Below are 13,907 nucleotides of genomic sequence, written 5' to 3'. Positions count from 1 at the left end.
CTGATGATATTCAAATCAAAACAATATTCATTCGCTTGACAACAAATCATAAAAGATTAAAACAAATACACACAATTACAGAATTGATAAAATAATAAGATAATTTCGAAATCAAACATTTTAAAGCCCTCTTCTATCATCTTAATATTCCCAGGCAAAACGCATAGAGGCCAAATTAACAACAGCTCAGTTGTAAAGGCTCTCTATCTATATAAACAGGTTAACAGCCCTCCATTATTTTCCTGCTTTTTACTGCTGATTTAAGAATGGAGCATACGCTAAAACACACATCTTGGCTACCTAAAAGCTGCAGGTACTGTATAGCTTCATTACATTGCTCAGTAGCTGAATATTTTATTTTTTATTTTTTTTATTAGTTTTTACAAGGAATACAACCAGAACATTGTGGTCACAGTGCAACAACATCCATCATCCGGTGTGCATTTATGATCTAAGGCCCATCGCACCCCCCGCAAAGCACTCCATTAACAAAACACATTTCATTTCATCTGAGACTGCAATAGGTATTGGGTTAGGTACTGCCAGTAATCTCGAGGTTTCGACCCGGTAGGCAGTTCCTCTTCGTACGTTTTTAGTGTATCCTTACAATACGTTAAATCAGCGAGCCAGTCTTTGACTTTTGGCGCACTCCTGCCATTCCAGCTGAGCGATATTCTCCGCTTTGCCATCAGTAGGGAAATCATACAGAATTTGCGCTTTTGAGCTCTTACCCCAGGCAGCAGACCCAGCAAACATATACGAGCCGTGCAGCCCAACTCCCCTCCCACCATTTCTCCCAGCAATTGCATCACCTGCACCCAGTACTCCATTATCGCCCCACAAGACCATGCCAAATGAAGAAAGTCCGCCCCTTCTTGATTACATCGCCCACACCTAGAATCCAAGCGTAACCCATATCTGTGCAATCTGGCGGGTGTGTAATAGGTCTGATGCAGGTACTTGAAGTGAAGTATGCGTAGGTTGCCATTAGGCGTCAGCATACCAGTCAGTGTGCAAGCAACCGCCCAGTCCTCCTCTGTCAGCGGAACATCGAGGCAGCTATTCCACCTCTCCATGGCCTTGTGTGTGTGTGCCGCAATGTCACTTTGTAGTTTGGCATAGAGCGTGGACACCAGGCTTTTGGCCTTCGGTGTGGTGATTATCCACTGCAGGGCGGACATCGCCGGGGGCTCTTCCGGGTACGTCGGGAACAGTGTTTTAATAGCATTCTGTAGTCTGTGGTAGTTAAATTGAAACAGTAGTGTCTTATTACTAATGAACGTCAGCTTGTCAAGCGTTTTGAATGTACTGTCCTCATAGAGGTCTCCCAAGGTATCTATACCGACCTGTCTCAGCAATCCCACCCCCACCTCTTCTTGGGTTACCGAGATCTCTGGGTGCCAGTGGAGCCGGAGTGCCGGGGCGTATAATGGCAGTTTATTTGCCTTCCTAGCCATCAAGTGCCATGCTCTATTAGTGGCATCGATCGTGTTGATGTCATTCTTATGCAGGAGAGGTCTATGATGCGTGATAATCGTATCTAGTGGGATCGGCAGCGCGTCCCCTTCTTCAATTGCCACATGTGTGAGGTATGGAACTTTGTGGTACCAGAAGTGCGCATATTGCGACTGCGCACAGAGGTAGTATAGCAAAAAATCGGGAACTCCGAATCCTCCCCGGGAGTAGGGTAATGTCAGCGTCTGTAAGTCAACTCTTGCAGTTTTCCCCGCCCAAACCAGCTGGAGTACCAGCGTGGTGATGCGACGGAAAACCTCCTTAGGAGGCTGGATGGGTATGTTGTTGAAAAGGTAGAGCAGTTTAGGCAGTATCACCATTTTGACAATGGCAATGCGATCAGCCAGGGACAGCGGCAGCTGTATCCACCTTCGCACTTTCCCTTCCAGGGCATCGATCGCCCTCCCATAGTTTGCCCGGATGACAATCTCTGGGTCCCGGTGATACCACACACCCAGATACTTCACAGGCTCGGTCTGCCACTCCAAGGGGTACTCCATGGGGTTCGGTTGTGTGCTGTCTGTCAAAGGGATAATCAGAGATTTATTCCAGTTTATAGTTACACCCGAGTGATGAGCGAACTTAATATATTCCCGCAACAAAGGATTCAGATTGCCCCCTGGATCCCTCACATACAATAACATATCGTCCGCATACAGTGATATGTGCAAAGGCCGTTGTGGAAACTGCAAAGCTGAGTAGGATGCCCCTGTCTAATTTTGCATGCTAGCGGCTCCAGCGCTAGAGCAAACAGCAATGGGGACAGCGGGCACCCCTGTCTAGTGCCCCTGCGGATATCGATGGGCTCTAAAATGTATTTATTCACCCGGACTCGCGCCACCGGCGCGTCATACAGCAGCTGTATCCACCGGAGAAACATGGGCGGGAAGCCCATCCTCCGTAGCACAGTATTTAAATATGGCCATTCCAGCAAGAAATTCCAGGGACAGGAGCACTGGATTGTGATCCGACAGTGTCCGCGGTAAGTGTTTAACTTCCCTAGTCCATAAGGCAACGTCACTAGACACTAACCAGTAGTCGATGCGGGCCCAGCTGTTGTGTGCTGGCGATGCGTGTGTGGCCTCCCTCCCCTCAGGATTCCTACACCTCCAGATATCAATAAGTCTCCTGTCCATCATCAGATCCTGTAGGACATGTAGCGCTCGTCTATGAGGCTCAATCGTCGCCCCCGATCTATCCAGGTCGTCAGAGAGTGCTACATTGAAGTCTCCACCCCATATCACATGTTCAGCCTGCAATTCCCTCAGCTTACCCCACAGTGAGTTGTAAAATTGCGGGTCGTCTACATTCGGCCCATATGTGCTCACAATTGCCAGTCGCTGTCCACGCAGTAATCCAGTAACAATAACAAAGCGCCCCATGTCATCTGTCACCGTGGTGTCTACCCTAAGATGCAGTCCCCGTCTAACCAATATGAGCACCCCTCTAGCATAGGAGGAGTACACAGAGTGATGTACCGACTCAGACCACCGCCGCCCCACGCCAAGCCCACGCGTTGGCGCACAGTGTGTCTCCTGTATGAGTGCAATATCGATGTGCAGTCTATCCAAGTACGCAAGTGTCTGTCTTATTTTTTGGGGGTTATTAAGGCCCCGCATATTCCAGGTCAGTAATTTGAGGCATCCAGCCTCTACCCTATCGCCCCCCATGTATCGAGGACTTTGTGCAGGCCGGTCCAACACCAGCAGCCAGGTAGTGCGAGACTAAGGGGATCCGGGCACCCACAGACCTCGTGATTCCCTAGCACAATTTTCCGGATTTCAGCGATGCGTCTTATGCACCATGACCAACAAACCAACTTTGCAACTCCATTCCCCCTCCCCCCACCCACTTCAGCACCCCAACCATGCCAAAGACATACCCCCTTACAGTAAATCAACATAGAATGACTAGGATTGGGGATCACCCGCTTTGGGGGATCACCCAGAGCACACATCTCCATCCAACTAAATGGATGTGGACGGGATTACATTAGGAGTTGGGACCAAAACGCAGCATGTCTACACAGGCACCTGACCGTCGCCGGACATAGCGCACAATTATCGGGGAACCGAATGTGGTCAGTCTCTCCAAAACAATACAAAATCCGCCGGGCGGTGGGCAGCACCCCACTGACTTTCCCACAGTCATTTCCAGGACCCCACAGATGACATCGGTCCTCAACCAATGAGCCACCCAGGACCTCCCAAGTTAGGGCCAACATTTCCCATTCCCTCAGGCCCGTAGAGCCACATGCCAGTCAGCAGCGCCCATCAGAACATCAGTCTCGTGTGTGTGGTGCAGCGCTCCCTGATCAATCCTCCACCTGAGCATGAGGCAGTAGGGCCAGATAAAGCGTGTGGGATGTTCGTGAAGACAACCTAGTTCGCCCCACTTGTACTCACAGCTCACAGCAGTTCAGAAGAGTCCCACTGGCAATGTAAGTCAACGATGGACACCCCTCGAGGCCCAGGGACCCGGCGCAGTTGCACCACCTTACCACATGCTGAAGGCGCGGCAGCTGTACACCACCCGCCTTGCCGCTCTCCGAAGTCCGCACATCAGCTGCCCTCTAGTCCGCATCCGGATCCTGATCCGTTCGCTGTCGCTCCTTACGCTGAATGCCAATGCGCTTGACAAGATCCTGCGCTGCCTTAGGTGTATGACAAATCGTCGCTCGGCCCTCGTGCGTCACTCGGAGCCTGGCTGGGTAGAGCATCGCATAGTCAATCCCAAAGTCGCGCAACTTTTTCTTAATGGGGTTGAATTCCCTCCTCGCTAGTTGGACAGCGACGGTGAAGTCCGGGTAAAACTCCAGCGTGTTGCCCTGATGCGTTATTTGCCGTTTCTCTCTCGCCAGCCTCAAGATGACATCCCGGTCTCTGTAATTTAGGACCCGTGCAACTATGGGGCGTGGAGGGGCACCAGGCTTCGGTCTGGGCGCCAACGATCGGTGCGCTTGCTCAATTAGGAACATTGGGGAGAGGTGGTCGGCACCAATGACATTACGGATCAGCTCCTCCACATATGTTTCCATACGCCCCACGTTGGTGGACTCCGGAACCCCCGTGATCCATACATTGTTGCGCCGGGACCGCGCTTCCAAATCCTCCGCCTTGTTTCTTAACACCTCCAGCAGCTGTTCCACCGCCGCACAATTTTTGGTCGTAGCCTGGGTGGCATCCTCCACTACCCCAATGCGAGTTTCCGCCTCCGTCAGTCGCTCCCCATGGCCATCCAGCTTCGCCGCCATGTTATCCACTCGGATTGTAATGGTGTCCAGCTTGCCGTTGATGTCCTGCAGGCTCTGCTGGATAGCCTGCAACACCCCCTCCATACCCGTGTGCAGCGCCTCTCCCGCGCCTAGGGCAGTTTCCGTTTGCGACGTGGCGCCCTTCGTCTGCCTTTTGGACTCGAACTGGAGTTTAGGTTGATTCTTGTCAGGTTTCCCCATCGTCTTGTCTGCACACAGCGGCCACCAGAGACGTGATCGACAAGCGGCAGATACCCCCAGTGAAGGGGCCACAGGCGGCGTCTCACAGTCACTATATGTCCTGAAGCAGTCCTCACCGGAGGTATGGGTGGGCACTCAGCCGCAGCGCCCCTCGCCCAGTTCACGCACCTTCTACCTCCACTTGCCCTTCGTGCCCCGGGGCCAGGACAGGCACCCAGCTCTCTTCAGGCACAGCCACGATCCCAGGGGGCCCACAACAAGCGTTAATGTCCTCCAGCACCACACTCGCTCCAGGGCCGGCTACCCAGCACAGCAACCTCCTCAGCGCCGGCCCGGTCCCCAGACGGTAGCGCGACAGGCGCCGTGCAACTGACCTGCACCCTCCTCGGCGCTTCGGCTTCAGCGGCCGCCGAAGCTAGCAGCCCATGGGTCGCCCTCTCGACCGTCGCAGTCTTTCCAGGCAGCCCTCCGGTCCCCGACAGCGCAGTGATTCGGCGCACTCAGGCAGGACCCCACGCGCAGACCAGGTAGTGCTCACCGGGTTTCCGCTCATCTGTCCTCGTCGCACGTTATTGTCCGCCATAGCGGGATCCGAGAGTAGTCTCCGCCGCCATTTCGCGTCTCTCCTCCGATACACGCCAGCCTCTCCTGTCGGCAGCCAGAGACAGCAGCGCAGCCTCCGCCCTCAGAGTCCACGGCCCGCACATATGTTTCCACACTCCAGGGCATGCCGGACCGCCGATCTCGCCAGTGCTTCGTCACCTCGGTTCCCGGAGACTCCGAGCGGCGCCATCTTGTGTTCTGAGAGTCGCGTCCAGGGCCCAGAGTTCCGCAGCTCGCCCCCGCTCTCACATCACCTGGAATTCGCACCACACCGCATCCATGCGTGGACGCCCATGTCCGACAGTCCGTGCGGCAGTTTTTAGCAATCTCCTGGCCCCTTACATGCTCTTTTACGCCGCTATTCTTGTCCGTCCGGCGGAGCTGTCTCACCAGGCAGCCATTCCGCTGTGCGCCCTCTAGCGCCACCCCCAGTAGCTGAATATTTTAAGATTGGTGTAAGAAATTGAATAAGATAGTTCCTATAAAATTTACAGAAAAAACAGGAAGTGCCACAATGATTTGGAGGAAGCCCATCACATAGGCAGGCAGGCAGGCAAACTGGATTTTCATTGATGAACTTCCGCTCTCAGGCATAGTAATTTTCACACTGTACATGCCCTAAATGGAAAAAGTAGCAATATTTCCCATCTGGTCGGCATCGAGGTAAGATAATACGTTAAATCTAATGATGCTAAAGTTAAAAAAAAACCTTCAAAGAGCTTTTAGTGTATTCTCGATTCAAACCCCGATTTAAACAAAGGACCCTGAAATTGTTCTTCACCAGCAATTTATCGGATTTAACTAAAGTGAGCGGTGCACAAAAAAAAGATAAGCCTACTTCATTAAAAGACATGTATAGATAATGCAGCCAGGGAACAAAGAGACCTCTTATATGTTTTAGGCAGTCTAGGATTACCTCCCTATTCAAACTAGCCTTAGTGTTGGTCCAAACACTAGCCCATAACAAAAGCAGGGCCAACCTTATCCTTTGAGAGATATACGGTAAATTTCAATGTAAATGTAAAATAAAAGGTAAGTTTGAGGGCAGGAGATTAAAAAGTTGCCTGCAGATACGATTTTCTTCGACCTGCAGAACGGATGGATTTTGATAACCCCCAAATCCAAGTGCCATGCACAACTACTGGGACACATTGTTGGTTATATATTTTTTTTAATGACGAAACTGAGTCCCTAAAGATTGTATGTGTAAGATTTAAGAAGGCCCCGGCAGCCCTGCTTAATTTTTAATTTCATACGTGAAGTGTTAAACTGTAGCTGCCAGGAATCACCTGAATTAAAAGTAATCCCAAGATAACAAAAAATACTCACACAGCTCCTGGACCTGTCCCTAACTGTCAAGGTTGCCATACTTTTCTTACGTGGGCCACACACCATAATATGGGATTTCGCAAAGTTTATTGCTAAATCCTGACAACCCATAAAGGAGACAAAGGATTCCACTAAGCTTTGCGGGGCTCTCGGGGTCCTAGCCATCAAAACAACATCATCGGCGTACAATAATGCCGGGACTGATATATTTGCAATTTTTGGAATCAACTATAAATTCTCCCAGGTGCAGGCATAAGTTGTTAACATGTAAAATAAAGAACAAAGGAGCCAAGATGCACCCCTGTTGCTCCCGGGGGGGCTACAAGAAAAACATCTGCGGTATCTACAGCAGGTCCATAATGCAGTTTGGCAGCTAAATGTTTGTGCAAAACATAGAGGAAATGTACATGGGTGACCTCAACACCCATATCCAACAGTTTTAACCAGAGCTTAGTCCTTTTGACAGTGTACCTTGTCTAGCGATCTTGTATTTACCCAAGATCAGTTGTAAATTTAGACACTGTTCCACCCTGCCCAGCCCATGGTAAAAACCATATTGAAAAGGGAATAAGATGTTATTTTGACATGACCAAGATCTTATCCACTTGAAAATGACCCTGCCAATAATCTTAACTGTGCTGTCTATGAGGGATATCGGGCGAGAACATTTAGACACATGCCGATCACCTTTCTTAAAGATGGGAACAATATTAGTTAATGCCCAGGACCTAGGGAACTTAGAAATAAGATAGTTATTAAATAAATCAGTGAGCAAGGGGCCCCAGAAATCACTGTTACATTTAGAAAGGTCCACAGGTACCCTATCGGGTCCTGGAGCTTTCCCTGCCGGACTTTGTTATATTGCATACTCAACCTTACACAGAGTACTGATGAGATCGCTAGACAAAGAAATATGCAATAAGGAATGTAACAAGAACAGTATTAGGGCACATACCTTCCTGCTCATTAAAGATGTTTCGCAACCTTACCTATAGTATGTTAATAACATTAATCACAGGTTTGGTCTCACAAGATTAAGATGTAATTCTGTGTTTCACCTGGTGATTACTTGCTAAATGTTCCTGTGATGACCTATCAGAGCAAAGTACTTCACACTTTCTGTTTCTTTGTAAATGTTACGATAAGTGTAAATTAAATTTATTGTACCATTAATTCGGAGTTTAAATTTAAGCAATTTATACCTGCCTTAACATTCCTGCAACAACTACACACAATTGAGATCTGTAGCTCTGCTGCTACATTCAGTCATCAGGCTCTTTACATATATGGAAAAGTATGGGAAATGTGTGACTAATTCTTGAAGATGTATTTATTTAAATTTGTTTATAGGGAGACTATGTCTACAATATTTTAGCCATTGAGTATGATGTTGGCTAGTGACTGTGTTTTAATGCTTTCAATACTGTTGATTAATAATACTTTATTATATGTATTGCTCTTTTATGATTTTGAGAATAACCAAGTAAACGTTCCACTAATGAACGATAAGTCAAGCAGGGGTCAAGAAAAAGGGGGTCCCAAAATGTGCTTTCTATATGCAATTTCCCATCGGTTTCTAGAAAGTGATACAGAGAAAAAGGATTTACAGAATTACACCAAGGGGCATATTAACAATGTGCGGCGATAATATTATCGCCGCTTTAGAGCCCGTTTTCGGGCGAAAAGCGGCAATAATATTATCACATTATCAACAAGGACACGCTAGCGCGTGTATCCTTGCATTAACGCCCCTTGTCAGCACGCCTCCCATCGCATCACTAATGAGATGCAAAGGAGGCATGCCTGACCAGACTCCCTTGGGTAAATATCGCTAACCCAGCTTCCTCATATTAACAACAAGGGTTAGCGATATTTAAAATCACGTTAAGTATGCCTTAACGCAGGAATTTAACGTCTGTTAAATTCCTGACTAAGGCATACCTAACATGGGGGGTGGATTGTGTGGCTAAAACCACAGGCCCTATCACCAAGGATATCGCCGTTTTCCATGGAACATCGCTGGAAAACCAGTGATGTTCCATGGAAAACATCACTATCCCTGGAATAATTATCGCCATGGCGCTATGCGTTGTTAATACAGCGCTAGCATGGCGATAATTATCTGCGATATCCAGCGATAAAATTCCTCACGCTAAGAGAGGCCAGCGATAATTATCGCTGCCGCTTGTTGATATGCCCCCAAATTTGGCTGAAAGCTAGATCTTTACTCAGAGAGCGTGCTCTTTGTGAGTTGGTTTAAATCTGTTCAGTGTGTTTTGAGAAAGTATGGTTCAAATGTTAATATCTCAACAGTTGTCCCCGTGGGAATCCCACAATATTCCTGCGACACCTCAAATTTAAAAAATAGAGCATTTTGATTGTGCAAGATGGCTTTTATTTTACCATTGGCCATCTCAGTACTGTGGGTTTCGAGTGGTCCCACTCTACAGAGAAAACTCAGCTGGCCACTACGCAAACAGAGATGTTGCAGCAGCCATTATAGAACACTGGGACTCAGTCCGTGTTTCCTGAAGTATAAAATAATAATAATAAGATGTTAGTGGGCAGTGTCGGGGTAACCTGATCCCTTTACAGTTACTGGTGGGGATAGGTGGTCCTAGAGCAACTCCCTCAGGGGTAGAAGAAAAAAAGATATTCAGCTTGTCAATCCGCCATTACTTCCACAGGAGCCAGCATTGACCCTGGGACTCCTGCACAATCACACAGGGGTCCACTCTGGCTCCTGTGGAAGTCACGCAGGACTGGTAAAAAAAAAATTCTAAAGAAAACACATGCTTCCTTAGGTGCCAAAGCCCCTACTACACACATCTTTCGCCTTGTACAGAAGTCTTCATCGAGAGCTCACTACCTCCAGACACCAAGCCCCATTAGGTGGCTAAGCCCCTACTACACACACCCCTTGTTTTGTACAGAAGTCTTCACTGAGAGCCCACTCCCTACAGACATCCAAGCCTCATTAGGTGTCTAGGGCCCTACTGCGCACACTTTTCATCTTGAACAGAAGCCTTCACAGAGGAGCCCACTACCCCCAGACACCCAAGCTCCTTTAGTTGGCAAAGCCCCTATTACACACACCTCTGATCTTGTACAAAAGCCTTCACAGAGAGCCCATTCCCTCCAGACAGCTCATTCCAATTAGGGTGCATAGGCCCTACTACGCATACCTTGTGCAGAAATATTCAGAGAGCCCACTCCCACAAAACACTCAATTTCCATTAGGTTGCAATGCAACTACTTTTCACACCCTTCGCATTGTACAGATGTTTCACTGAGAATCCACTCCCTTCAGACACCCAAGCTGCTTTAGATAAACAAGGCCCTCCCATGCACACCCTTCACCTTGTACAGACGTCTTCATGGAGAGTCTACTCTCTCAATACACCTAAACCGCTACGACACAATCCCTTCGCCTAGTACAGAAGCTTTCATAGGAGCTCACTTCCTCCAGACACCCAAGCCCCATTAGGTGACCAAGTCTCTACTACGCACACCCTTCGCCTTGCACAGAAGTCTTCACAAAATATCCACACCCTCCAGACACTCTAGCTCCACTAGGTTACCAAGCCCCTACTATGCAAAGCCTTCACTCTGTACCAGACCCTTTGCAGGTAGGCGACCTCTTGTGTGCAATCAATGAGATGGGGGTGGCCAAGCACCTACAAAGCACAACTTTCAATTTGTACAGAAGTCTTCGGGGAAAGCTCAGTTCCTCCAGACACCCATGCTCCATCAGGTGGGCAAGCCTCTACTAGGCACAACTTCACCTCGTACAAACTTCTTTACAGTGAGCCCACACCCTCCAGACACTCAAGCGTGGCCAAGCCCCTGCAACATCAGCCTATGCCGGGTACTGGACCCTTTGTGAGTATGTGACCTTTTGTGTGTGTATCTTTTTAGAGGGAAGAGTGGACGCTAGAGAGCGTGTGGCAAGATGACCACACCTGTGTGAGGCTCTGCCAGCCGGGCACAATAATCCGACATTAATACTCCGTAATGCAACCGCTAAGTCACTAAAAACGGGATGTCAGCTTGACTAGAACTCGCTACATCTGCTGGTGCCTGAATTGTCCACGGCGGCTCTCATATTGCTGATTAAATGATGCAAGCCTATCCTGTGCAGGGCCTGGCAGAGGCGGAGACTAGGCGTCACACCAAACAGAACAGTAGCGGAGGAGGAGTTGCCAGAAGGGACAGCATACAGCCATAGGATGAGATGAGAATATCCTGCTGGGCCTGCAGAAGGGGTCGAAGACTCGGTGACACCATGGCAGGAACGACAGATGATACAAGACAACACCCACACTACCCACAGCAGACCACAGGAGCAGGCAGTGAGTCGCGACCGGCTGACGAGTAGCTGGGCGTGGTGTGCTAGTCCTGGCTGGGTTGCTGTGGAGTGTGGGCCACAGATCGGGCGAGCCCTGTAACTCCACAACACCGAGGAGTGGTGGCAAGGGTAGAGAAAGACCAGCCAGCATGTGTGCAAGGTGATTTGATGGCCAACAACAACACAGGGTATACTGAGGCAAGATCTTGTCCCCGCACTGCAAAGGACACAGACGAATTGTTGGCCTCTGGCACGGCCGGACGTGGCACCAAGGCAATCGGCTGAGGGAAGTACGCCCTATGCTGGGAACACGAGTTACATAAGGAATGAAGAACACTAAAACAGGGCACTCGAACGCCAGGCTGATCGTGGAAGAAGCAACAAGCTGAGGCCGACGCCGAGACAGACAGGACGGGCGGCCGTTGACGGAGGTGGGCGCTGGCCCGACCTCCCCAGGCAAGCTGTAAGGCACCTAGCAAAGATGGATGGTAAAGAATAATTTGCCTCTTTTACAATTCACTGATGAGAGACCAGCCCCAACCCCCAAAACTAGCACAGCAAGACAATACAAGCGCTGTGACACGGGAAGCAATACCTCTACCGAGGTAGCGAACGGTGAGCGGCAATCTCTAATATAACATACCAGTGCACCACTTAGCTATGGTGCTGCACGGCATAATAATAATGAAGAACCTGGCTGTTGAATATAAACCCACAGTAGAGGCACAAATAGTGCCACATTGCCAAGCCCTCAGGGAGGATGACAAGCCACCACACAATACCGCAGTAGCGAGAGACTGGTGATCAGAAACTGTAAAAAACTCACTCAGCAACGGGAGGCCTCCAGAGAGGACCTCTATGAGGCATAAAGACAAGAGATGAACCTGTGGAGGCATGAGCATAACAGACAAGAATCAGCTGCGCATTATATTTGAGTCCAAGAAAACAGCTACGGCACAGCAGGATATGCAGAAACAATTCGAGCCAGACGCAGAAGTGAGTGGTGCAACGGCACTTGAGACCACATTAATGGTAATGCAGCATAGCCTGCAATCCATTGATGGCAAGATAGATTCACTAATCCTAAGAATGGACTATATGGCTGCTAAACTAGATAAACAAATGTAGCGGATCACGGATCACAGAGGCCAAACAAAGAATCTCCACTACTGAAGACACGCTACATAATATCACTGAGAAGAGGTCTGGCATGGAGAAAGTATTGGAAGTGATACAAGCAAAGAATGAGGACTTGGAAGCGTGCTCAAGGCGCAATAACCTGTGCAGCACAGGGGTACCGGAATCAGCCAACACGGGATGAATGGAGGAGTATATTGAACAAATGTTGAACACTCTCTTTGGCCCAAGAATCTTTCCAGCTTACTAGTGGTGGAAAGGGCGCATAGACCCCTGACGGTAAAGCCCCCACCGGAGGTGGCACCGCGGCCTATAATAGCTAAATCACTCAATTACCGGGACAGAGACACAGTGTTACGAATGGCATGGGAGAAGAAAGACCTAAATTATTAGGGTCACCAAATAGCCTTCTTCCTGGATTTCCCTCCTGCGGTACAAGCAGCAAGGAGAGAGTTTCTACCAATAAAACGGCAACTCCAAAAAGCTGGCATAACTTATGCTATGCTCTATCCCACGAGATTGCCCATCGTCCATGAAGGTCAACAGAAGATATGCACGATCCCAAAGGCGGCTAAAGACTATTTGAAAGCGATTACAAAAGTGAGAAGGGCTTCCCAGATAACCAACGATGAAGGCAAGGATATGGACTGAGGCGTACTGCCCAGCAGTATGAAAGACTACCATGTGCAGAAACACGCACTATGAAACAAGGTTGTTGATGGACTGGTCAAAGAGACATATATGGACATTATGGGTGGTGGCTGAGGGACTAAGCTGTCAGGCCGACCACCTTTGTTCTACTGGAGGACAGCGGGCCTCTGGTGGCCATGAGAGGGTGCACCCCATTACAGGGCGACAAGTATATTACAATTGTGGTGATTGTCAAACGTTTGAGACAGTTATGGGTATGGAAGGGTTGGGAGATATCATGTTTTCAGCATGTTTGGGATGCTGAACTGGGAGGGGGAGGGAGGGGTTTGTGTTAAGTAGTTGTGACTGCTGAATGTACCTTGGTAGCACACACGGGGTATTCCATAATATCGGTTGGACAGGTTACATTTCGATACCTTCACAGGACAGGCAAGATGGAACCCCTGAGTACAACTAAAATCTCTCTTTTAACATGTAATGTCATATGACTCAATAACCCCCGTAAAATGCGGAAGGTCATGGCATACCTGGATAGACATCAGGTGAATATTGCACTCATTAAGGAGACGCACCTCATAAAGCTCACAGATCGTAATGTGAGGAAACGATGGGCAGAGACGAGAGGGGCCTCTTCGTACTCAACATACTCCAGGGGGGTGCTGACTCTTATCAAAAAGGGAGTCCCATACACAAATGTGCATACTGTTACAGATGAACAGTGAAGGTACGTTTCCTACATGGCGCATTAAATGGCATCTTAGTTACCATAGTGAATACTTATGGGCCAAGCTTAGATGACCAGGAGGTTTACGCACACACCTCTGGAACGTACTACGCAATATGCCACCTGCAGAGATAGTCTGGGGGGGG

The sequence above is a fragment of the Triturus cristatus genome, chromosome 4_1, assembly GCF_964204655.1.
Source record: "Triturus cristatus chromosome 4_1, aTriCri1.1, whole genome shotgun sequence".
Taxonomy (NCBI): Eukaryota; Metazoa; Chordata; class Amphibia; order Caudata; family Salamandridae; genus Triturus; species Triturus cristatus.
This window is presented reverse-complemented; position numbering follows the sequence as displayed.